A 27,520-nucleotide genomic window follows, 5' to 3' on the forward strand; every position below is an offset into this window, starting at 1 on the left:
TGCTCACTAGGGGGCAGTGTTTAGCTGCAGTGCATCGAGCTCTCAGTGCGCTAATTGATGTCAGGTGCTTCTGCTGTCACTGTGTCGCTGAAAGTAAACACATGCAAAGCAGAAAAAAGGAATAACATACATTCATCTGCTTTAGAGGTGAGATTCAATATAACTCTTATTATTAAGTGTTAAACATTTAAGGTTAAAACTGTTTAATTTGTTTTATGTTTTTCTACAAACAGTTATAAAAGATTAACTCTGAAATAAAACACCAAAACTAGGCTTGCTTTTATTTTTAGAAGAATAATTTTATATTAATTACAGTGCTATCCTTAGATGTTAGCTTCACAATAATAAAGTTCAACTTTAATAGTAAGTGTGATATTTCAAAATTGAAATATGTTCTTTATATTATGCATTACAATAATATGTTATTGGACTAACTGATATTTATAGTCTGGGCAATTCAACCAGAATTTAGATATTTTAATTATATTTATAATTTCTGAGGAAACAAACTTCAAGCGTGTGAATATACAGATTTGGGATTTAATACGTAACTACAATTGTTTTAAATTGTCAGAATTTTATCATTTTGTGTTTTAATTTGATTTAGAAATGTGAATTATATGCTAGATGGGTTAAAATTAACCATAAATGTGTTCTGACTACATTTCACATTCATTTACATTTTCTGCCTATCTAACAGGAATCTAAATGCAGCAGAGTATCTGCTTGTTAAATAACAATTTCATGACTATAGTTGGTCTGTATAAAACAGCCTCTTTATTTTTTTTTTCTTTCCTGAATACCTTCTTCATCTACAAATAAGTCAACAAACAAACAATATTTTTTTAAACCTCACAAGGCCTTGTCTAATTGTAAATGCTCCTTCCGTCTGAGGAGGGCCTCACTATAAAAACCTGAAGTGGGTTTAGGCATAAATGGGATTAATTCCCGAAGAATGTCCTTTGCTCTTCCTCCCATAATTTCATTTGCCGGGTCCACAGGATGAATAGCCAAGCAGGCAGCGATGTGGAACTGCAGGACAGGCCTTGCGGGGCCTGTGCTGCCATGCTGCAGCCTTCAGGTTATGTTACCTTGATAATGTCACAGCTGCAGAAACTACACCCCCCACCATACAGGACACAGGAAAACCAATTATCCGCCTTCTAACGTGGGAATTTTTTACGTTCTGATTTCTTGGACTTTTGGCTTCAGTTGTGCCTCAGGGTAAAACTACCTGAGAGAGATTCCTGGAATTGTTATTTATTAATTTATTTATTCACCAAAAATTACCCAGCAGCTCTCTGAATGATGTCAATAAGACTGTTTTAGTGAAAGCCTAACTCCAACAGCTACATTGAAATGAATATATTTATCAGGAAATAAGTATTTTTTTGGTTGCTGTAAATATCAGCTTCATTATCGGACCAACCTGATTTTGTCCAGGAGTAGGCAAGGTTGCACATATATGCTGGCTGCTCAACCTATGTAGACCCCAACCCCCTTTTTTGTATTTGATTTAATTAAAGGGAAGAGGGAGCATCAATTTTGTGGAGCAGAGATGACAGTACACAAATTGAAAGTAAGCATCTCTGTGGACCACAGAGGGGGCTGGTACATCATTAACATGGGGGAACACTCTGTGCGCAACGTAACAAGATTAGAAACATTATTATCATCCCTGGACATAAATGTGGCTGCAGGAAGATGGAAACGATTTAAAGAGGATGAGGAGAGCTTTAAAATGTAGTAGCGTAACAGCATTCTTCAAATATGTGTTGCTTTTTTACAATAGTCATGTTTTCTTGTGTGCTGCCTCACATAGCACAATGATTAAGTATCTCAGAGGTGATTATACAGTAAATCTAATTCGATGTTGGGTTTTGAGCTGATCCCCAGGAATGTGAATGGGCCCGTTGGAGGAGCTTTATTAATGAGCGGTACAGACAGATGAGCCCCCCTCATGCCAAGCAGGTTTCCTCAATTGGATTAGCAAAACTGAGATTGGGATGGATAGCTGTTGATGTGCCAAGTACCATTAGCTAGGCCTCCATGCCGAGATGAAACACACTCAGGATATCCCTCAGTTGTCTCAGACCAGACTTGGGACATCTAAAGCAGTAGCTGTTATTGACTTGAAACAAATATTTATGTCATAATATCACTTTTTTGCATGAATTACGATTAGCTCAATCGTTTTTCCTTATTGTTTTCAGCCGTTAGTAAACAGGTACTGTATAAGATGTACTGTGCAAAGAGGTTTTCCATCCCCACTCAAGTGAACAACATGCATTTAAATGTATATTTATGGAACAAATGAATGAATAATACTCCACATTGAATGAAAAGAAAAAAAATATGTTATGCAGGTGCAAATGTTGCAAAGTGAATAATATTATTCACTTTGCTGAAAAAAACGAGGTTTTTTCTTGACTTCTTCACCTCTTCACTGTCCATCCTTGTGTCTCATCCCCCGTAATTCAGCTTCCACATATCTGATATTTTTGATTTTTAGGTGCCAATTCCTCATCTTCTGCTGCATCCTCTGCTGTACTGTCACTTCCCAGCCAGCATTTACATATGGACCCCATATGGGTAGGAAATAGGCTAAAATAAGATTATTTGTGGGTTAGAAAATGGCCCCAGGTCAGTTGCATATATAGTGTTGATTCAAGGCAACTCTGGGACTCAAAAAGTGGGACTCAAATGGGTCATAGATGTGTTTCTCCATTAGAGCTGGTTTTATTAGTACTCATTTGAGATCCAGCTAAGAACTACACAAGGTACCCAACTGCTTTTGCTGGTTATATTTAATCAACCAAGGTGGATCCTTTTGCAGATGCTTATTATGGACACGGTCCCACTTAATATGCATAGCCTAAACAAATATACAGTACCTTGCGAAAGTATTCGGCTCCCTTGAACTTTTCAACCTCTTGCCACATTTTAGTCTTCAAACATAAAGATATAAAATTATTATTATTATTATTTTTTGTGAAGAATCAACAACAAGTGGGACACAATCGTGAAGTGGAATGAAATTTATTGGATGTGTCAAACCTTTTTAACAAAGAAAACACTGAAAAGTGGGGCGTGCAATATTATTCAGCCCCCTTTGCTACAATTACAGCTGCAAGTCGCTTGGGGTATGTCTCTATCAGTTTTGCACAACGAAAGACTGAAATTCTTGCCCATTCTTCCTTGCAAAACAGCTCGAGCTCAGTGAGGTTGGATGGAGAGCGTTCATGAACAGCAGTCTTCAGCTCTTTCCACAGATTCTTGATTGGATTCAGGTAAACCACTGGTAAATGGTTTACTGACCATGGTATCACTGTGCTCAATTGGCCTGCCAACTCTCCTGACCTGAACCCCATAGAGAATCTGTTGGATATTGTGAAGAGAACGTTGAGAGACTCAAGACCCAACACTCTGGATGAGCTAAAGGCCGCTATCGAAGCATCCTGGGCCTCCATAAGACCTCAGCAGTGCCACAGGCTGATTGCCTCCATGCCACGCTGCATTGAAGCAGTCATTTCTGCCAAAGGATTCCGACCAAGTATTGAGTGCATAACTGTACATGATTATTTGAAGGTTGACGTTTTTTGTATTAAAAACACTTTTCTTTTATTGGTCAGATGAAATATGCTAATTTTGTGAGATAGGAATTTTGGGTTTTCATGAGCTGTATGCCAAAATCATCCGTATTAAGACAATAAAAGACCTGAAATATTTCAGTTAGTGTGCAATGAATCTAAAATATATGAATGTTAAATTTTCATCATGACATTATGGAAAATAATGAACTTTATCACAATATGCTAATATTTTGAGAAGGACCTGTATTTGGCCCCATCCATCTTCCCATCAATTTTGACCATCTTCCTTGTCCCTCCTGACGAAAAGCAGGCCCAAACCATGATGCTGCCACCACCATGTTTGACAGTGGGGATGGTGTGTTCAGGGTGATGAGCTGTGTTGCTTTTATGCCGAACATAACGTTTTGCATTGTGGCCAAACAGTTGGATTTTGGTTTCATCTGACCAGAGCACCTTCTTCCACATGTTTGGTGTGTCTCCCAGGTGGCTTGAGGCAAACTTTAAACGAGACTTTTTATGGATATCTTTGAGAAATGGCTTTCTTCTTGCCACTCTTCCATAAAGGCCAGATTTGTGCAGTGTACGACTGATTGTTGTCCTATGGACAGACTCTCCCACCTCAGCTGTAGATCTCTGCAGTTCATCGAGAGTGATCATGGGCCTCTTGGCTGCATCTCTGATCAGTCTTCTCCTTGTTCAAGATGAAAGTTTAGAGGGACGGCCGGGTCTTGGTAGATTTACAGTGGTCTGATACTCCTTCCATTTCAATATGATTGCTTGCACAGTGCTCCTTGGGATGTTTAATACTTGGGAAATTTTTTTTGTATCCAAATCCGGCTTTAAACTTCTCCACAACAGTATCTCGGACCTGCCTGGTGTGTTCCTTGGTCTTCATGATGCTTTCTGCGCTTTGAACAGAACCCTGAGACTATCACAGAGCAGGTGCATTTATACGGAGACTTGATTACACACAGGTGGATTCTATTTATCATCATCAGTCATTTGGGACAACATTGGATCATTCAGAGATCCTCACTGAACTTCTGGAGTGAGTTTGCTGCACTGAAAGTAAAGGGGCCAAATAATAATCATTCCACTTCACGATTGTGTCCCACTTGTTGTTGATTCTTCACAAAAATTTTTAATTTTATATCTTTATGTTTGAAATGTGGCAAGAGGTTGACCAGTTCAAGGGGGCCGAGTACTTTCGCAAGGCACTGTATATGGGGCCCACATACACATGTTGGTTGAGTATATCTAGTGTATCCCAATTGTCTTTTCTGAGGGGCATTCATAGGCTCTGTTACATGCATTATTGTCATTAAATTCTTTTGCAAAGCAACCCATAGGTCTTTCAGTCATGTATTGAGCTACAGGCCTGCAAAATAAAAAGATACTAACTGTTACCATTACATTTAAACCAGTCTGCAAAAAATATTGTTTTGGTTAAAACACTGATAGTTATAGTCTAATAATCATTATTGAAGAAAAATGTACTGCTGTTGAAGTATTTCGAAGAACAGTATAGTAACAGAAATGATCAAACTTGCAGGTAGAATATAGCCAGTGATGCACAATGTCCATTTGATGTCCATATATGTCATAATATGAGCTACAGCAACATTTAATTTCCCTTTGGGATTAATAAAGTATATTTGAATTGAATTTGAATTTAAATTGCCAGATGATTATTTGCAATTGCCTCTAACCATAAGATTATTGTTTCAAAATTTGTAAAATAAAATTTTTCCTTTCTTGTTTGTTCATGTTACCAATATGTTTTACCTAGCTGACTTCAAGGAGGTTTTTTTGTGAACTTACACTGGCTGCCCAGTATGTGTCAGTGCATGGAGTAACACACTGAAGCCTAGTAATGAAGTGTTTTATATACTATCAACACACATGTACATACAGGAAGGAACAAACAAACTTTTGAATCGCTGTTCATTGTAGTGACAACTATGAACGGTATATGAGAGCTATACAACTGACTGAGCTCTTGCCTTTACACATGTGATTATCCCTTACATCAGTAGTATGTAGTTGTGATTAAAATGCCTGAGTAGCATTCTCTGTGCACATGTCTGTGGACACCAGGGGACCATTTCCAACCAAACAACCACAAAATGGGCATGACTGCGAGGAGTTATCAGTCATCCACCATGTTTCAGCCAAGGAGCTGCTAGCATCAGTGTAGAGATTCCCACTCATACTGATCCATATAAAAGGCTGTGTGATGTATTAGGGCAGATGAGTGAGGGCCTGCTCTGACACATGACTGACAGCTCATTTGACAGCCCCGGGAAAGTGTGCAGGGAAGTTTCAATCTAATCTAATGCTGCTGAAGGAATGAAGTAGTGGTGTGAGATTATGTTTTCATGTTACATCCCCTCTAGGACAACACAGACTCAGTAGGAAGAATATGATGTGGATGACCTGCAGGTTGTGGAGGTGCTGCTGGTGCATATGAAGCCACAGTTGACTCCCAAGTCCAGGCCTCCTAACCAGCCATCACATCCATCTGTGTCTGGTTTCAGAAAAAAAAAGAAAAACAAGAAACTGAAACCTTGGTCAAACCTAAATCTGTGGGTAAACAAAAACATTTTTGTCATGCATTATCAATCAGCTGTCTCATGGGGCTTTCCACACAGGTAATCTCTGTCATTCAATCGCTCCACCGCAGGAGCTGACTTCTCTGGAAACAGGATAGCCACAAAACAGACATTAATATTAAGTGCAGTGGAGATCAGCTTCTCTTCAGCATGCTTTGTCTCCTTTGTTTTCATAACAACAGTATACCTTGATAGACCAAAGATATTCAAATGTTGATTTGAATATCTTCAAATCAATATTCCTTACTCTGTGGTGTAGGTTAACACCTTTTAAAGGTAAAAACTGTTTTTTCCTGTACTCAACACAATTTCTGTTGGAAATAAAACAAGCTAAGCCCATTTAGTTCTATGCTACACAGGTTGGGAAAGATTTTCAAATTACGCTGGAAATGTGAAATTACTTTCCTAGAAAACTGTTGAAGCCCAGGAGACTCAGACCTCCCAATCTGTGCATCTACAATGATCAGTCATAAAGGGCTAATTAGCTATTTTATAGCTGGTGAAAAAAGGCATTCAGGCATTTCTTTTTCATCTATATTTTCAGCACGATGGCTTTTTAACTTTTGGAAGTTTCTCAAAAGTTTTGCCAAACACTCGTTCTACATTTGATGCGTCGGTCTTTCTCCAGTCTGTCCAGGTATTATTCATAGAATGAGTTCAGCAGGTGGCCTGCAAGCATTGAGTGTCAGCTGCTGTTTTTCCATTGAATCAGTCTATACTCGGGTGTTTAGCCCTCTGACAGGCCTGACGCTGTCCTCCTAGCAAAGTGACCACAGAACCTGATCTCAAACAATCAAGCAGCTGTGCCGGCCCACTCTAAATGTGCTGTTCTCAAACATGTCACACACGTTTTACCTCTCCTAGCCCGCCTCCGATCTTCTCCACTCTCCGTCTGCACAAACCTTTCTCTTCTAATTCCACAGCAGTCCTGCAAACGTTCATATTGTCTGAGTGATCATTACAATTTATGGCGAGCTGACTTCATCCAGCTTGCAAGGCCTCATCGGCATAAGTCACAATTATGTGATGACACTGTAAGACGGGACGTCCACACTAGCCACCTCATCCAGGCCACTTAAATGATGTAATTAGCCCACCTAAGAGGCGAACACTCCAGAGTGGAGAAGTTATTAAATGTTTGGATGAACCTGAGCTCCATTTCCCTAACTATTGCTTTCTTCCTCTCGCGCCCGCTCGCTCCCTCCTTCCTCCCATTAGCCCATTAGCAGTTATGTGATACTATATGCTGATGGGGCAGTGGACAGAGAAGTGGGTAAATTAAACCTGTCCACTGGTTGTATGATGGGTTCCTTTTCTGAGGTGCTGCTGAAGGACACTGCAAGAGGTGAACACTTTGGTGAGGGACAGCAAAGACTTTATGCTACAGTAATTTGAGCTCACCTGGGTTTATACCTTTATAATACTAGACAGCACTGATGCTTATTCAATATGATCTGGAAAACTGTGCGCAATTTTCTTTATGGGCCATAAATTCCCTGTATTTTGTTTCCAAACTTTAAAAGAACTTTGCAATTCTGTAAAAATGCATGCTCCTAGAACTTTGTCATATTTTCTCCAGTTGTGAACACCACCCTTAATGTATTCTATTGGGATATGATGGACCAACAAAGTTGTGCATTATTGTGAAGTGGACCCAAAATGATACATGGATTTCAAAAATTTTACAAATAAAAGTTTGAAATGTGTGCTCTCCCCATTTTACTCTGACGCCCCTAAATAAAATCCAGTGCAACCAACCGCCTTCAGAAGTCACCTAATTGGTAAACAGAGTCTGCTTGCATGTTATTAAATTGATCTGTTCTGAGAAGGCCTCAGATGTTTGTTAGAGAATATTAAAGAACAAACTGCATCATGAAAACCAAGGAACACAGCAGACAGGCCAGGGATAAAGTTCTGCAGACATCAAACACTATTCCAAGGCATGAACATCTTGCAGAGCTCTCTTTATTCCATCATCAGAAAAGAGAAGACTATAGCACAACTGCACCTACCAAGACATAGCCATCTAGCTAAACTACCTAAAATTAATCAGAAAATGAGCCAAGAGATTCATAGTAACTCTGGAGGAGCTGCAGAGGAACACAGCTCAGTTGGGAGAATCTGTTGAAAGGACAACAATTAGTCATGCACTCCACTAGAGTGGTCATAAAATGCTATTGTTAAAAGAAAATCCAAATAATTTCCATTTGCAGTTTATCATAAGCCATGGAAGGGACACAGCGAAGATGTGGAAGAAGGTGCTCTGGATAGATGAGACCAAAACTGAACTCTTTGGCCTACATGTAAAATGCTGTGTGGTGACAAAACTAACACTACACTTAACCCTGAATACACTATCCTCACCGTGAAACACGGTGGTGGCAATATCATGATGTGGCGTTGCCTTCTTTAGTAGGGAAAACTACAGTGAAAAGTATTGACACAGTGAGGTTACATACATATGCAAACCACACTTCTCAAATCTTTATTTGTAGAAATATATTTAATGCTATGGATGCTTTACCTTCTAAACCACAGTTATGCACGGATTCGAGATGGTCTTTTACATAAATTTCATGTTCAGATACAGTGTAGTTGTAACTTTTTCCACATTTTTTTTACAATACAACCACAAAGGATGTGAATACCTTTGCAAGGCACTGTACTTTATGTCCTGTGGTTCATTATTCCCACCTCTCTGCAGTATGGAAAGTGTCTGTCCTGTACAAGTAGCATTGGTTGTACAAACGAACGTGTCAAATTTAACCCATCAGATTGCTCAATTTGCTCCCAGTTATGCTGTAATGGAATGCAGTGCACTGAGGTTGACAGCAGGCCTACTATGGGGGCCCTTGAGCCTCGGTGTGTGCGTCGCTGTGTGTGGGTGTGTGTGTCGTGCTCCACCAGAGGGTGTCACCAAGCGTAACTGCACGTTATTCACACTGACGAGTTCCACTGTTCACTGTCACCTCTCATTGTGAGGGGAAATAAGCCTGTGGAAAAAGCTGCAGCCGGGGGAGGGTCGACCACAGAGGAGAGCCCCCCCCATTTACAGCTGCAGCTAGAACACTAGTTTCCTTATCAGTGGAATCCAGGCTGAATATTCGTACATATTAAACCAGATTTGACATGATTAATATTCAGATACAGCACAGGCTGGTTGCACAGTTTTTCCAGACCATAGCGGAAGTTTAGGTGCCTGTGTGTCTTCGTTCAGGGAGGGGCGGGTGTGATGGTGTTTGTTTTGCTGTGAAGACACAGCAGCAGGACTCAACAGAGTCCAGGTTGGCCCAGCAGGCCTGCAGAGAGTGACACTTCCTCTCTATGTCTTGTCCTGCAGCGAGCTCTGACAGCAGGGACCTGGTGCTTAGACGCGTCCCCCGTTCATCACCACCATAACCGAGCAACCACCCACAGTGGGAAGGTGGCGAGGGAAGAAGCTTGGGGGGTGGACTCAGTTATCTGTGTCACCCGCTTTCCTTCCCCCTCCTTTTTCCTCCTCCTGGTCGGTCTTTTGCCCGTCTCCAGTGAGACCAAAAAGCCAGTCTCTCTCAGATCTCTGATTGTTTTTGTTCCTGTGAGCAGACAAATAGTTTGGCCTCGTACAAAAGAAAATACCCAAGCTCATCTGATCTTACTGCCCTAAGGAGTGGCCTGGCCTGAAGGGCTGGTGATTGGAAAATTACAGTGGTGCTCCAGCCATAATGTCAGAGAGTCTTGGTCAGACTCTTTCTTGTTTGTGTGAAAAGCCATAAGCCAAATGGCCAGTCGATCTTTCAGACTGCATCCAACATCAGAGTAAATCCTTTAGATTAGATTAGTGACAATGGATGCACAATTATTTCTAACTGTAGGCAACCTTTTTTCCTGGACAGATAAAGCTAAATTATAAGATCTGCCTTTAACAATATATAATGCCAGCCATTTGTTTTAAAAACGACTTTTAGAGGTACCAATAATTGTGCCACTTGATTTTTTCACTACTAAATGCTCCTATTAAAGGTTAGATTTTGCTACTGAGACAAATAATCAATTCCTTTTAAAGTTTTTTGTACATTTATTATAGGTGCCAACAGTGATATGCATGCCCTTTGACATGGTCTGAAAATCCAGGGTTAGAAATCAGACATCTGGTCTTTGTGTTACCTGTTGCAGCTCCAAAGTGTGGGTGAAGTCTCCCATCTCAGCCTCACAAGTGGCTCTCTGATAAGTGATTACGATTGGTGGAGAATAGAGGGGGTAAAATAAGGGCCTTGTCAGCACAGACTCTCCAGATCTGAGGTCAATTTCGTTGTTTGATTGTGTCTTTTTGTGGAGTCTGTTTGTGTGGGCAAGGGAGAGAGCACAGGAAGAGTTTTTACTGTTGCCTCATCGGAGCCATCCTCAACATCATCTAAAGAGTGAACTCTGAAGCTCGACTTGCCTTTCTGTCAGTTTCAGCCTTTGAATTGTTCCCTTTCCTTTCATCCCTTCTTCCTCTGCCCCTCTTCTACCCCGTGGCCCTGGACCCCCAAGCAGCTCTTTTACTCACCCCTCCTCCCCCTCGTGTTCGCAAATCACTTCTTCCCGTGTCAGCAGGTAAATTGTTTTGTCCTCCCATTCCCTGCTTTCATTACCTTGTGTAAATTAAGCGATATGTCGTCCACCGGTGCGCGCCAGAGCACTCACCGCGCCAACGCCAAAATCATGAGATTTGGCATAATAAATGAAGACAAACTGGCAGGAGCAGTGCTCCTCTCCGCGCGGGCTCGCCTTCATTATTCGCTTAACTTGCCGGAGAAAATGACTTAACCCTGACCTGTGTATTACGTCCCATATTCACTCCAGATAAAAGCCTTTTTACAGCGCACAACAATTTATATTCCAGCAAAGAGGCTGCTTTTCTCTGTCAGTTTTCCAATCTCAGCTCCTGAACACACGTCATTAAACTTGTCTTGCCTTCCTGTATTTGTCCATCAGTCCTTCTTTTTACATAAAATCTGGCAGCATTATTCTGGGATTTGATGGCACCCACTCATTTTTTCCCCTTGGAATGTTTGATTGGAAGAAATATAGCCGAGCCTGGGCTATCTCCTCTCTTCTGTGGAATCATGCAGTTGATGAAATAGTGTTCTCTCAGCAGGAATAATAAAAACAGACTTGTGCATTACGGGGGGCTCTCAATCTGCCAGCAGGGCCAAGCTGAGCGAAAAAGCCCACCCCTGCCTTCTGATAGATTTTTATAGTTATCCCAGCAGATAAACGGAAATGGGTGACCAGGCAGAGGAAGGCCACTCTACAGCTGGGTGTGGGCTGCAAGCCTGGACAATAGCATGTTGTTCGGCAACACAGTAGATCATGCTAATGCAGCCAAAATGATCTATATATTTTTTTTAATCATCATTTCAAAAGTATATTGTTCTAAAGATTGTTTGACTTTTGCAGCAGTAAAAAGAGCAGAAATACACGAAAGCATGTAATAATTGTAATGATTTGTTCTGCTTTCGGTGAAACTGAACTGTTAAAGATGATAAGGCTGACGGCTGTTTGCTTTTCTATTTTAAAGTCTTAGTATTGACTGTAAAAGGTTACAGACACTTTGCATAATGTTTCATTCGTTTAGTTTACTGGCATAGAACTTAATAGTACTACATTGCTGTAAAAAAGTATTTGCTCCCTCACAGATTTCTTGTGTTTTGGCTTTTCTTTTGTCACACTTAAATGTTACAGTTAATCAAACACATTTTTATATCAGACAAATTTAACTTGAGGAAATTCAAATTGCAGTTTTTTAATGATTGTTTATTTATTAAAGGAGAAAACTCTATCCACAGCAACCTGAGTTTATCTGAAGAATTGTCTCTCTTGGTAAATGATAAATTAACTGTGATTAACTGACAGTGAGTCCTGTATATCACTGTGGGGGACTTTTGACCCACTCTTCTTTGCAGAATTGTCTTAATTAAGTCACATTAGAGGTCCTGACCTTTACTAACCCACTGTTGTTTTGTTTTATGACCCATTCACAAGTGGACTTGCTGGCATACTTCTAATCATTGTCCTGCTGCATAACCGAAGAATGCTTGAGCTTAAGCGTCAGAAAAATATAGCCAGACATTCTCCATCCGGACTTTCTGAGAGAGAGCAGAATTTATGGTTCCATCAAGTTGTCCATGTCCTGGAACAAGAGAGACGCCTCCCTGGACCATCACACTACCACTACCATGTTTGATGATGTTCTTTTCAAAAATGGTTTACACTTTATGTACAGAAACACACCTTTTAAAAAATTAGCTCTTTTGACTTTCAAGTGAAAAGAATATTTTCCTAAAAGTCTTGGGGATCATGAGGATAACTGAATCTATGGCAAATGTGGGATTTTTTTTTCTTGGTCAGCGGTGATTTTGGCCCTCTATCATGAATAGATGCTATTTTGCATCATCTCTTGTGGTTGAATCATGAATGCAAGTGAGACCTGTTCTGAGTTCTTTTGTGACCTTGTCGGGGAGTGTTTGATGCACCCTTGAAGTAATTTAGTAGAAATATTTAGAGAAATTTCTGTTAATATAAAAAGTATCTTAGACCTCAAAGGTGTGTTTTGATAGGACTGTGGACATTGCCTCACTGTGGCTTATGTATGGAGAAAAAAATATAGGAAACCATTTTGGGGAAAAATACATTTTGTATTTAATGCAATCTAATTAAATATCATTATTTGTTTACATTTCAGCACATTACTTTGCATGTATTTTTTTTATATTGTCAAAAGAACCGAATCAGTGAAGTAAAGCAGGTGTTCTTGTTTTATAAGGTAACAGACAAAAACCTTTTGGTTTACATCAAACTCCCATCAAAGGCTTTCAAGCAAGACTCCTAAAGTGTGATCAAACGGTCCTCTTTTAAAAACCAGACATGTAACAAGGATTATCAAAACTGAAATAAAGAAACAGAAATTCACCTGGTGGAAAGGTTCCGCTGTAAATTGCTCCTTATGCTTTCAGGGGACGATAATCAGCCATAAATGGTCCTCGTCTCCACCTAACGGGTCCTGATTAATCAGCCAAGTGGAGCAGACTAATCAATCTGCCTCTAATGCTTTCCTGGCTGGGTCTGAAGAGTGACTTGTAGTCTGCAGCCTCCTCCTCGTCAATGCTATTGTAAAGAATGAACACAAAGAGCATGCAGCTTAGATTTTCTGCAGTGTTTAAAATATTTTATACACTCCAGGAAAAGCAGAAATTATTTGTTTTTTAACATTTTATTCGAATTAAATAAAAAGTTTTAAATTAAATGTAACATGTATTGATCTGCCTGAATCCAACTATAAAAGTACTGTTGAAAGTTCATCTAATAAGTCTAAAAAGGAAAAGGTATCCATACCCTTTTACCTTTTCCAAATTTGATTAATAGAACAAAATTCAGTGTATTTCCAGGGGATTTTATTAGATAGACCAACACCTAACAATTGTGAGGGAGACAATGTTAGATGCTGTTTAACATTTTTAGCAAATATAAACCTGAAATTTGCAGCATGCATTTGTTTTCAGACCACTTTGCTATGATACCCCTCAGTACAATCCAGTGCAACCATTTTCCAGAAATTAATTGGCTTAAATGCAAAGAGCTCTGAGTGGTGAAAGCTCACATTAGATATCCTCCTGAAAACACCATTTCTACAGCAAAACATGGTGGAGGCAGCATCATGTTGTGGAGATGCATTGAGGCAGCAGGGAAAGGGAAAAAAGTCAGAGTTCATGGGAAATTGGATGGAGCTAAATACATTACAACCCTGGAAGAAGACCTTTAGTGTTAGAATCTGCCATTTTGGACTTTGTTTTGATTTTGTGTTTGTTAATTTAAGTTTATTTACTCCTGCGTTCTGCTTAGTTTTGTTAGTTCTTCCTCCTGGCCTTAGACTCCTTTGTGTTATTATTTACCCAGTTACTCTTTCCCCTTAATATTATTCATTCCCCAGCCTTGCTTTACTGTATAGTTCCCTCTTGGTTAGTTTTTATAGTAATGGTTCTCTTCGTTTATCCTTCATATTTTAGTTCCTGTCTGTCAGTTATATTCTGTAATTCTGTTCATTTACGTAGTCCCTTCCACGTCCTTAGATTTAGATGTTCCTAGAGTTACTTTTTACGTCAGCTTATGTTTAGGTTTCTTTTCCCTGTTCCTCCCAGTTTAGTTTAGTGTTAGTTTCCCCTCCTGTCCCTGCGTTTCCTAGCTCCAGTCACTATAGCAACCTCTATTACCTCAGTTCCCTTCCCCTGGCCAGCACACCTCTTCTCGTTCCCATTGTTTCACCATTCACCTTCCCTGTATATAAGCTTACCGGTTTCATTTGTTCCCCGTCGCCTCGTCCTGCAAGCTACCTGCCAGATATCTGCTATCGCCTGTCATGCTCCTGCTTTGCTTCAGTATCCACATCAGTCTAGTTCCTGTTTTGTTTCAGTTAGTCCTGTACGTCTTGTTTTCTGCTTCCTGCTCTACTGGCTGTGTATCCTGTGCTGTTCAAACCACATAAATAAATATGGATCAAAACCTTACATTCTGGCTCCCGAGTATCTCCCTGCAAGTTGGTCCGACCCAAAAACACTCCCCGACATTTAGAAGGCAACAGAGGATCACCTTTAAGAAGGACAATGCCCCTAAACTGTCATGATTTGAGGGTGTTTGGGTTTTTGTTTTTATTCCCAGTCTGCTTCTGTTTATTATTTTTCCTTCAGTTTCTGATTATTGTTTTCTAGTTTATGTTCTGTACGTTATGTTTTTCCTGATTAGTTGGTGTTATTGGATTTCTGTTTGCTCCAGTTACATTTTGTTCTCCCTGCCTCTGTCTGTCATAGCAATCTGCTTCATTCGTTCCACCTGCATCATACAATCAGTCGTTTTCGTTTCACCTGTACCATGTTACATATACAGTGCCTTGCGAAAGTACTCGGCCCCCTTGAACTTTTCAACCTCTTGCCACATTTCAGGCTTCAAACATAAAGATATAAAATTCTAATTTTTTGTGAAGAATCAACAAGAAGTGGGACACAATCGTGAAATGGAATGAAATTTATTGGATGTGTCAAACTTTTTTAACAAATAAAAAACAAGTGGTCCAACATTCCCCCCTAGGTTCAAAGGGTGAGATGAATCGCAGTCTTTGAAGCTACTGGGACCACTTGTTTGCTGAATATTGGACCATTTGCACGTTGCACTGTGCCTTTCCAACGTCATCGGCCATTTTGTACCACAGGATAGTCTGTCCTACAAAACCCAGCGGCCAGTGCGGCTGATATGACGGGGCTGTCCCAAGTCTGACGTCACAGGAGGTAATATAAGAAGGTGAACGCTTTAATCCTTGCCTTCAGCTGGGGACCTCGACACGGTTACCACGCAACTGAAGCATCCCTCTGGAGAAGAAGAGGTCCCACGTGGATTCTTCATTTATTCTCCTTCGTTGGCCAATGCAAAATTTATGAAAGAGGTTTCTGGAATAAGAAGGCCAGACATTTAACTTTGCCGATCAAAGACGTGAGTTTAACACGTAACCAAAAAAACCACGGAGTTTCAAGGAGACGCAACTTTCCCTCCTTGTTTTGTACCAGTCGACTAGTGACGGTCCGTCATAATGTTTCTACCTTTCTGCCACGGAAGCCACCACGGAAGAAAACGGACTGCTTTGTTGAGTATCTGCGGACGTGTGGAACTCTTCAACCCCCTCTCTCTCTCCCTCTGCTCAGACGAGACAACGACAAGTAAAATCCACCTTTTATTTTTATTGCTTTATTAGGAATAGCTCGGGCAGGGTAGAGGAAATTCTACTGCGATGTAGAATTGCCACTTATAGTCTAATGTGTTCTGAATTGTATGTGCATGCCATTGTTCTTTTGAAACGTGATTACTGTTGTTTTCTGAGGCCGCCGAGTCTCGCAAGATTGTGCTTTCACCGTGTGGACACCTGAGAGCAGGTGCGCTGTGAAACTGGACTGCTGTAATAACCTCATGGTGAAAATCAACCATTTTGTTTGTCTTCAACTTCATGTTTTATGACTTGCCGCCAAAAGTTTTATGACCCTTTGTATTCTCGAACATCCCCAGCGGCTGGGGGATGTTTTATGGCTCAATGTAACTAAGCTACACTTTCTGGCGGGCTTCGCTTCCAAAGCTTCGTTCAACCATACTCCCTTTTTATTTTGCCATAACTGCCATAACTGCTAGTTTGATCTCATACACACCCACTGCTGTTTTGTTTATTTTGTTTAGTTAAATATTTTACCCTTTTGTGTAGAACTTTGCATGTTTGATTATGTGAAGATTATTGAATCGGATAGCGGATTGTATCAGGCTGTTGATTTAATAAATATTCACGTAGATAAAGAGAAGTCGTTTGTGTTTATTTTGTGCAAGAGTGATTTGTCAGTCAAAATAAGGATAAAGCTCCACACTTTTCGGCAGAAACGGTTGATTAAACAGTGACATCTCTGGTAATAGTTATCAATTATTACAGAGTATTTAACGGTTGTAATTATCAAAGGCGTTGAGCCACAATTACAACACCAGAAGACATCTCTGGTTTCGATTCATAAATGAGGATTTTTGGTTAAGAAATTATTTTTATCAAATTATGATTTTTAATTATAATTATTGATAAATATTAATTAATCAATAATCATAATCCCAACATTGGCATCCCTGGGTGGGCATTATCATGAACAGCTTGTACTGTACATAAATGCGAATAAATAAACCACAACTGCACACTATTGATGTACCAAGTGATTAGCTTAAAACCAGTTGTCACTGGTCACAATAGGCCTCAAAACATCAGAGTTCTAACATCAGATGTCACTGATTATATTTAAGAGAACAGTATAACTCGTGACATTCCAGGAGTTAACAAATTTAGACTTTCGTCAAAATTAATAACTCTAGTATCTCCGTGCTAGTAACAATCAACTCTGCTACATAGGTAAAATTTTAGATGTTCGGACTCAGTCTGGTTTCTTCTGTGTAAGCAATGACTTGAGACTTGGTTCAACTTCAGTTAACCTCACTGTCCATACAGTTGCTGCACATCTGTATCCAGAGGCTCTGTTTTCTGTAAGACCACAATCTGAAACTGAATTAACTTTGCAGTTAATTTAGCATCTGACCTAATTTTGATGCATGTATCCATTCAGGAATTTTATAGTTTGTTTTATGTTTTGAAAGAACAGGATTTTTGCCAGATTAAATCCCAAATCCCAAAAGCCAAATTGCAATTATTACCCTTAGGAAGTGTAGCAATTTTCTTTTTCCTTTGCATTTTAAACAAAATTCCCTTAAAGGTTAAGAGTAGTGTCTAATCACTAGTTCTCCCAAGAAAGGTGAAAAATTAACACTAAAATCACAAAATATCCTTAGAGAAAGAAGTTGCATTGTAACTCTTGGAGCATAGTGTTGTCAAAAGTCACATGTTGAATGATCAACTGGTGCACCCATTTTACAATCAAATGTTTTCAATATATGTATAGTCAGATATAGATATATAGCTGGACATACATTTGTTGGATGTTGTTGCTTTTAGCAATTTCTCATAACTTTGTTGTTGTTTTGTAGAGTCGGCAAAAATGATGGAATCAAACTCCATTATGAATTCAGCAGACGTGGAGATGCAGAAAGTTGTTGTCGATGATCTCATCCTGTCTCCAGATGAGCAGGATGCTTTAAATCAGTTTGACCTTAAACAGATTCAAGAATTACTTGACCTAATTGAAAATTCAACTAGAGATGCTCTGATTTCAGATGTTGTTGGTAGGCTTACCTTGTTGTATCAGCAGAAATCACAACTGGAAGCTAAAAGATATCTTCAGTTACAGACAGACCACCAGATGGCTCTTCAAAGGGAGAATGCTGCAAAGGTTGAGCTCTCAAAAGCTGAGGTGAGGACCAAGAAAGCTGAAGCACAGTTAGTGGACCTGAAGGCAGATGAGCTCAAGAAAGCTTCATCCCAAAAGCAGGAACAGTCCCCCACCTTTCAGGTACCTGATTTGCATTTTCACTCACAGCAGCCACAGCAGGGGGCAGACTCAGACAGCAGGCATTCAGCACCTAGGTCAGAGTCACCCCTTCCTAAATTTAGTCAAGGTGTTCAACTTACAGACCTTAACAGAAGTGTTGGAAGCCAGATGGTCTCCAGTGGTGTCCTGCCAAATCCCATTGCAGTGAACAACCACCAAGAAGACCAAGTGCCGGACTCAGCGTGCACAAGTGGTCCAAATCGGTGGGAGGAGCACCATTCTGGCCTGATCGGCACCCCTCTCCCTTCTGACTCTATGTCGACCCCTAGGGGCCAGGAGAGACGCACATGGTTCTCAGGTGACTCAATCCAACCTGACCCACCACCACTTGCACGAGTCCATTCAATAGAAAGCTCTGATTTAAATCATGAGAAAACTTGTTTTCTTCCACCATTTTATGAACCTAACCAGCATGACTTCTCAGATGGACATTGTCCACCTTGGGAGCATGGGGTCCGTTTTGAGCAGCTTAAATCCCTTGCTAAGGACATAGAAGTTTTTGATCCAGGTAGCCAGGAGTCAAATATTGATGCTTACCTTCTTGAGGTTGAACATTGTCTTCTTGACTTGCGTTTTCCTTCTGATCGTGAAAAGCGGAGGCTTATTTGGAAAACAACAGCTAAGAGTGTTCATGTGTTCATAAAAACTCTTCCTCCCGAAATTAGTGACAGCAATCCAGCTCTCTGCCAGGCTCTTAGAGAAGAGTACTATGTTTGCAGAGATGAAGCCGCTGCCACTATTAATGCTTTGACAGTTTTGCAAAAACAGGATGAACCTCCCCGAGAATATTTCCACCATTTAAAGACAGCTTACTTTCAGGGATGTTATGCTCCAGGTCTTGAAGAAAACCACACTTTTAAGTCTTTGTTTCTTCACAACCTCCACATTAGCATGCAGTATGAAGTGACCATGCATTGCATAACAGAGAATCTCTGCATGCAGGAGACTTGTAGATGTGCTCAGCTTGTGTGGGAAACACGTGTACGTTCAGACATAGCAGGAAAAGGCAAAGTTGGAGTGTTAAACATTCAAACTGAGAACAGGCCTAGGAAGAAGCACAAAGTCAGTCCCCAAGTGATGCAACAGAACCAGGGGGGTGGTAACTGGCGTCAGCCAAAAGACAAGCCACCAGTTAAAAGACCTTTTCACAGTGCAACAGTGAACTGTAAGGTTGGTGGTAAAGAGTGGAGCCACTCCAAAGATGTCATCACAAAGGAGGAGTTTGAGATGATCTGCAGGTGCGTTATAACTGAGGTAACGGCGTTCCTAAAAGACATGGCAAGCTGTTGAAGTCCAGAATCAACCCTGTAAAATCTATCAAACAAGGTATGAAGATGGTAAATAATTTCCAACACCCTATATTCTGTATGCACCATCATTCCGCGGAAACATCACTTCTCTCTGTCATCTGTTCCCGTTTAGCCTGTTTATTCCTGCGTCCTTCTGAGAGTGAGTTTTGTTTTGCCTAAAATAAAACCATTTACTTACCGTTCATCTGTCTGTCCGTCTGCATTCTGGGGTCCACTCCGATAATCCAACCTGACATAAACATACAGCCAGAGCTACAATGGACTAGTTTAGATCAAAGCATTTTCATACATTAGAATGGCCTAGTCAAAGTGCCCACCTGTATCCAAATAGGAATCTGTGGCAAGACTTGAAATTTGTTGTACACAGATATTCCCCATTTAAGCTATCTGAGCTTGAGCTATTTTACAAAGAAGAACAAATATTTTAGTCTGCGTCATGTAACCCTTTCCTTCCACGTTATTTTGTGTTGGTCAATCACATAAAATCCTTATCAAATGCATAACAGTCAGTCAGTCATTTTCTACCGCTTATTCCATAGTGGGTCGCGGGGGAGCTGGTGCCTATCTCCAGCAGTCTATGGGCGAGAGGCAGGGTACACCCTGGACAGGTCGCCAGTCCATCGCAGGGCAACACACAAACAACCATGCACACACTCATTCATACACCTAAGGGCAATTTAGAGTGACCAATTAACCTAACAGGCATGTCTTTGGACTGTGGGAGGAAACCGGAGTACCCGGTGAGAACCCACGCATGCACGGGGAGAACATGCAAACTCCATGCAGAAAGACCCCTGGTCGGGAATCGAACCCAGGGCCTTCTTGCTGCAAGGCAACAGTGCTACCAACTGCGCCACCGTGCAGCCCAAATGCATAACAATACATGAAAATGTATGTGAATATTTTTTAAGGAACTGTAGTTTCTTCTTCTTATGTTTACAGCTTAGTTTGATTCATTTTGTTTCACAGATTCATGTTAGAGGAGGTGAACACCACAACAAAAAACCAAAACAATAATCTCCCTGAGTTTGGCGCTTACCACTGAGATATAACAGAACCTGAAAATCATTAAAGTAATCTTGAAGCTGTTTTACCATGGCATAGTATGAAGAAAATAGCCATAGATTTATTAGATTTAGGCTCCAGATATTATGCATCATGTTAATGGCTCATTGAGATGCTTGAGAAGATAAGTCTAAATGTTTGAGATTAAACAGACCACGAAATCTTGCTTTGAGGGTTTTTTGATGGGAAGCATCAAGATAAAGGCAAACGGATAAATAAAAATGTTAATAATTGTTAGATTTCCTTTAAAAAAAAATTTCGACACCAAGAAACACATACTGAGTATGAGATTTGCTAACAGATAAAATCAGTCAGTAATACAGTAACTTGTACTTTCTTTGCTCTCACTTCTAAGAATACTGACTGTCTTTTTATTTTAACTTTATACAGTGTCTTGATAAAATATTCACACCCCCTGGAACTGTTTCACATTTTATCACATTGCAACCACAAACCTAAGTGATGGACCAACATAAGGTATGCTGTGCATTGTGTTCTTCTCTTAATAGTCAATACTTTGTAGAACCAACTTTCACTGCTGCATGCCTTCTAGGGGTATGTATCAACCAGCTTTAAGCACCTAGGGATTCAAACGTTGGCCGACTCTTTTTACAAAATATCTCCACATATGAATGGTGAGTATTTCTGAACACCAATTTTCAAATCTTGCTACATATTCTTAATTGGATTTAGGTCCGGACTTTAACTGGGCCATTCTAACACATTAAAATGCTTTGATCTAAACCATTCCATTGTTGTTCTGGCTGCACGTTTAGAGTTTGTTTTCCTGCTGGAAGGTGAACCTCTGCCCCAGGCTCAAGCTCTTTGCAGACTCTAACAGGTTTTCTTCTGGAATTGTCCTGTGTTTATCTCCATCCATCTTCCCATCAGTTTTAATCAGATTCCTTGTCCCTGAAGACGATAAGCATCCACACAACATGATGCTGCCACGACCATGTTTCAACTCAGGGATGATGTTTTCATTGTCAGTTTTCCACCACACAGAGCACTGTTCATGTTGGCCAAAAATTTTATTTTTAGGAAACCTCAAGAGGCATTTTTTTTCCTTTTCAGACAAATTCAAACTTTTTTTTTTTTAAATGTTAGAATTTATTCAAATGTATTTTATAATTAATCTACAGGTCCTTCTCAAAATATTAGCATATTGTGATAAAGTTCATTATTTTCCATAATGTCATGATGAAAATTTAACATTCATATATTTTTAGATTCATTGCACACTAACTGAAATATTTCAGGTCTTTTATTGTCTTAATACGGATGATTTTGGCATACAGCTCATGAAAACCCAAAATTCCTATCTCACAAAATTAGCATATTTCATCCGACCAATAAAAGAAATGTGTTTTAATACAAAAAACGTCAACCTTCAAATAATCATGTACAGTTATGCACTCAATACTTGGTCGGGAATCCTTTTGCAGAAATGACTGCTTCAATGCGGCGTGGCATGGAGGCAATCAGCCTGTGGCACTGCTGAGGTCTTATGGAGGCCCAGGATGCTTCGATAGCGGCCTTTAGCTCATCCAGAGTGTTGGGTCTTGAGTCTCTCAACGTTCTCTTCACAATATCCCACAGATTCTCTATGGGGTTCAAGTCAGGAGAGTTGGCAGGCCAATTGAGCACAGTGATACCATGGTCAGTAAACCATTTACCAGTGGTTTTGGCACTGTGAGCAGGTGCCAGGTTGTGCTGAAAAATGAAATCTTCATCTCCATAAAGCTTTTCAGCAGATGGAAGCATGAAGTGCTCCAAAATCTCCTGATAGCTAGCTGCATTGACCCTGCCCTTGATAAAACACAGTGGACCAACACCAGCAGCTGACACTTCACCCCAGACCATCACTGACTGTGGGTACTTGACACTGGACTTCTGGCATTTTGGCATTTCCTTCTCCCCAGTCTTCCTCCAGACTCTGGCACCTTGATTTCCGAATGACATGCAGAATTTGCTTTCATCCAAAAAAAGTACTTTGGACCACTGAGCAACAGTCCAGTGCTGCTTCTCTGTAGCCCAGGTCAGGCGCTTCTGCCGCTGTTTCTGGTTCAAAAGTGGCTTGACCTGGGGAATGCGGCACCTGTAGCCCATTTCCTGCACCCGCCTGTGCACGGTGGCTCTGGATGTTTCTACTCCAGACTCAGTCTACTGCTTCCGCAGGTCCCCCAAGGTCTGGAATCGGCCCTTCTCCACAATCTTCCTCTGGGTCCGGTCACCTCTTCTTGTTGTGCAGCGTTTTCTGCCACACTTTTTCCTTCCCACAGACTTCCCACTGAGGTGCCTTGATACACCACTCTGGGAACAGCCTATTCATTCAGAAATTTCTTTCTCTGTCTTACCCTCTTGCTTGAGGGTGTCAATAGTGGCCTTCTGGACAGCAGTCAGGTCGGCAGTCTTACCCATGATTGGGGTTTTGAGTGATGAACCAGGCTGGGAGTTTTAAAGGCCTCAGGAATCTTTTGCAGGTGTTTAGAGTTAACTCGTTGATTCAGATGATTAGGTTCATAGCTCGTTTAGAGACCCTTTTAATGATATGCTAATTTTGTGAGATAGGAATTTTGGGTTTTCATGAGCTGTATGCCAAAATCATCCGTATCAAGACAATAAAAAACTTGAAATATTTCAGTTAGTGTGCAATGAATCTAAAATATATGAATGTTAAATTTTCATCATGACATTATGGAAAATAATGAACTTTATAACAATATGCTAATATTTTGAGAAGGACCTGTATGTTACACAGGATTTGATTCAAAACTTCTCATCCTAAGCAACCCGGTGTTTTAAACGAACAAAAGGAGTGTAATTTCACAGCATGATGCTGCTGCCCCCATGTTTCACCATGGGGATTGTGTAATAGCATAATGTCGGTTTTCCACCACAGATCTGACCAGAGCACTTTCAATACATCATGTTTGTTGTGTCCCCTACATGGCTTCTTATGGTTTACTTCTTGCCAATTTTACATAAAGGATGGATTTGTGGAGGGCACAGTTGTCCTATTGACAAATAATCCCACCTGAGCTATGGATTTCTGCAGTTCCTCCAAAGTTACCATGGCTGCTTTTCTGATTAATGCTGTCCTTGTCTGGCCTGTTATGTCTTGGTACGTTGAGACATAGTTTTAAACCCTAACCCTGCTTTAAACTTTTCAACTTCTTCAAGTTTTTACTTTTTAAATTGCCATACTTGCTTTTACAGTCTATGATTGAAATTGTTGAAATTAGAAAAATAAGTGTGTACAATGTATTGTGCAAAGAAACAATTTTACAGTATTGCACCCCTGTATCAGTTTTCTGTTTTAAGATATCATATTGGATATTTAAGATTAAATAGGCCCTGCATATCTGTCTGCAATAGTTGTGCTGAAGAAAAGGACCTCAGTGTGCAAACAGAAAAACTTTTCTTCTCTGTGAGGGAACCCCTCCTCTCTGAACGGATGAAACAAAGAACAAGAAACTGAAATCCGAGTCATTTTTGTATGAAAGTTTCACAAGGTCGTTCGGAGAGTCATGTTAACACAATTCCTGAATACAGATTTATGTTCTTGTTCTACAAGTCACGGAGACCTAAGTCTTTAAGTGATCATTATTACCATACAAATAGACAGATCTATTTAACAACCCTCTCTTTATCGCACAACACTTATTCTTTAGTGTTGCTCCCAGAAAGGCGCTGAAATGTGTCTCTCCCCCTTCTTTCTTGCAGCCCCCCCCCCCCCCCCCCTTTTTTTTTTTTTTTGTATTTTGCAGGGAAATCGTCTTCGAGTTGATAAAGGCTCAGAGCAATAGAAGAAGCAAGGCTGACATCTTCTTAAGAGATGATAGGAGAGCCAAATCAAATAGGATGGAGCAGTCACTCTTTTCACAGATAGGTAGCTCATTTCTGGCGGCAGAGAGTTTGCATCCCTCGTGGTGCTCTGCCTGGGAAAGATAGCTCTCGGACTCCATTCATTATTTCATTCATTTCCTGCCTCCTCTTTTCACCTCTTAGCTCCCCCCCATTTGCTTTAATGAGTTGCCTATTTTTCCCAAGTATTGATGGGGATCTTGAAATTTAGATTCAGAGACAAAATCTTTAATCACAAACGTTTTTCATTTGTGAAGAAAAGGCAAAAATCAATTATTCCTATTAGACAATACTGATTGGAAATGAATGGGAGTAGTAAGATTTTGAAACAAAGGCTCCATGGAGACAAAGATAAGTGTGAGTCTGCTCCCCCGGAGGCACTGTATGTGGTTTGGCTTAATAAACAGCTGGGAAACATTTGCTGTTAAATCCATGCAGAAGGGATGATGCTATAAACACAAGCAAACAATTAATGATAAAAGTGTTTTGAATCAGGGATTGTAGAACTAAATATAGGAACTTTATCTGCAAATCATTCAAACTCCAAAAAACGTTTTCTATATACTTGATTAGTGCAGCCCAACTTCCCTATATGATTCTGCTTGGTACTTTGACAAGGCCGGCATGAGTTTTAAGAAAACTTTGCACCTGCTTAGGACCCTTGCTGCTGTGAACTTTAATTCACTCGGGACAAGCTGATGAATGCACCACTTGTACATATACAAAGAAAAACCTTCATAGCTTTAATATTATATTAATAAAGTCATTGAAAACTGGCCGACTCATTGGTCCACAGAATATTTTCCAAATAGTCCTGGGGATCATTAAGACGTTTTTGGTAAATCTTAGACAGGCCTTTGTGTCCATCATCAGCGGAAGTTTTAGCCTTGAAACTCTTTTTGCCCAGTCTCTTTCTTATTATTGAATCATGAACACTAACCTTAACTGAGGTCAGCAGTTCTTTAGATGTTGTTCTGGGTCTTTTGTGAGCTCCTAGATGAGTCGTTGATGCAGGCTAGGAGTAGTGATTGTAAAACTATCAGTGTTCCATGTTGTTTCCATTCAATGGAGTCCTAAAGCCTTAGAAATGGCACTGTAATGCTTAAGATGTCAATAGCTTTTTATTTCATGTGTTTATGAATAACTTTAGATGATGTGTGGCTTTTTGAAATATTTAACCTACTTCATGTTGTCAGACAGGTCCTTTTCAAATGATTTATTCATTCTACAGGACAGGCGATAATCAGGTCTGGGTGTGGCTAATCACAATTCATTAATGTTTACAAGAGTGGGGCAATTGAATTTGGTTTGAATACTTTTTTGCCTTCATTCAAATCATCGTTTGTAAACTGCTATTTGTATTTACACAGGCTATCTTTGTCAGATTTTGATCAATTTTTTTTTAATTATCTTTGGTGTAAAAAACAAAACTACACAAAAAAAAATCTGTAATGGGCAAACACCTTTTCCCAATAGTTGTATATCAAAACAAATATATCGTAGAAAATGAAATAAATGCCAGAATCTTGACTTGTAATAATAGTTTTATTCAGCCAAAAGGTGATGTTTGTTACTGCACATTTTCAGAATTCAAAACTGCTACAGAAAACATTCTGCATGAATCAAAAAGACATTAAGCTTATAGTCATTTTCCCAAAAGACATAGTTACATTATTTTATTCAAATATGGATTATTTCCACTTTTTGGTGGATACTGGACCTTGTGCCTGCTTGTTCAGCATGTCCTTACCTGTCAAATCAATAATTTTTTTAAATAATTGTGTTTGATAACATTTACTGAGAGACTATGTTGTCGATTTAAAAGAAATATATTTTTCATCTTCAGATAAATGAAACATGGCCATTAACATGAATGGGAAAAAAGTTTTCAAGCAGAATTATGTGAGATACCAATTAAAAGCCCTTGGCAATAAGAGGGAAATATTTGATGCTGTGGTGACTGGGAGGGTGCCCCAAATGAAATTCGGTTTTGTACCTCATAAAATCCTGGACCAGCTGTGCTTTATGAAGCTCATATCCCTTCATTTTTCATAATTCCTTAAAAGTATTTCATACAAATTAACTGTTCTTGCAATAGGGTCATTGAAAAGAAGAATTACATGTCAGATAAAGCATTTTATCACCAGAGAAAGACCAGACATTGTGCATTGGGAAATTGGGAAGATGGTAGAAACAATGAATATTAAGTGGCAAAGTATCTAAAGCTGCTGACTAAATTGAAACAGTATATCCTGAGGGGGAAAGGTTTCCAAATTGCTAATTACTGCCTCTGAAAGGGGCTCTGTTTCTGATATGTTTGCTTGTGAAAGACTTCCACTTAATGAAGCAGTGGCTCAAGTTTTTTTTTCTTTTTTAATATTCCCACTCTCTGGTTTTCAGTATTCTCTCAGGGCTTTCCTCCCAGGCCAGAACAATGGTGGACCCAGGAGTCCAGCTTCCCCACAGGCCCTGAACAAGAACAAGCCAGGAGCCAGGAACTGACGGAGCTGCTCAGCTTGCTGAAATGTGGAGGAGGCAGATAAGGTGGCAGCGGCACAGAGAGGCCCTCTCCCCTGGGCCCAGGGGGAAATTTGCAGTTATTAAGAGAAGATGAGAACGATTAAATGGCTTTTGTACTCGTTTTCACAGACTTTTCTGTTTTATTATTTGGGCTGTCTTCATCTGATAGATGAAAGAAGTGCCAAATTACTTTTCTGCCTGATTCTGCAACAGCACTGGCTTTGAGAAGCAGCTCTTCATTACAGCGAGCTGTCTTTGAGCAGAAAATGTTAGTCTAATATTGTTTTAAAAGGTACGTTATCAACAGAATAATGTATACAGTCAATAGTTACTGTAATGAGATTACTTTCTACCTTGTAAAGTATCCATATCCTTTGAACGTTTTCACATTTTGTCAAAAGGCAACAGCAAACTTCAATGTATTTTATTGAGATTTATGAGATAGACCAACACAAAATAGTGCATAATTGAGAAGTGGAAAGAAAATGATACATGCTTTTCAACAATAATTTTATCAAAAT

General features: G+C 39.9%; 2 long non-coding RNA genes across 2 annotated transcripts; one reads left to right on the forward strand and one right to left on the reverse strand.

The window, feature by feature from the left end:
* On the forward strand, window positions 1–27,120 carry LOC124855953. The gene is made up of 2 exons (XR_007035200.1): window positions 1–147; window positions 26,880–27,120. It is a non-coding gene; the product is annotated as an uncharacterized LOC124855953 (long non-coding RNA).
* On the reverse strand, window positions 5,888–14,645 carry LOC124855954. The gene is made up of 3 exons (XR_007035201.1): window positions 14,520–14,645; window positions 13,143–13,336; window positions 5,888–6,120 (listed from the first exon to the last, which is right to left on the reverse strand). It is a non-coding gene; the product is annotated as an uncharacterized LOC124855954 (long non-coding RNA).
* Window positions 27,121–27,520: the final 400 nt, after the last annotated feature.

Source organism: Girardinichthys multiradiatus, chromosome 19 (assembly GCF_021462225.1).
Source record: "Girardinichthys multiradiatus isolate DD_20200921_A chromosome 19, DD_fGirMul_XY1, whole genome shotgun sequence".
Lineage (NCBI taxonomy): Eukaryota > Metazoa > Chordata > Actinopteri > Cyprinodontiformes > Goodeidae > Girardinichthys > Girardinichthys multiradiatus.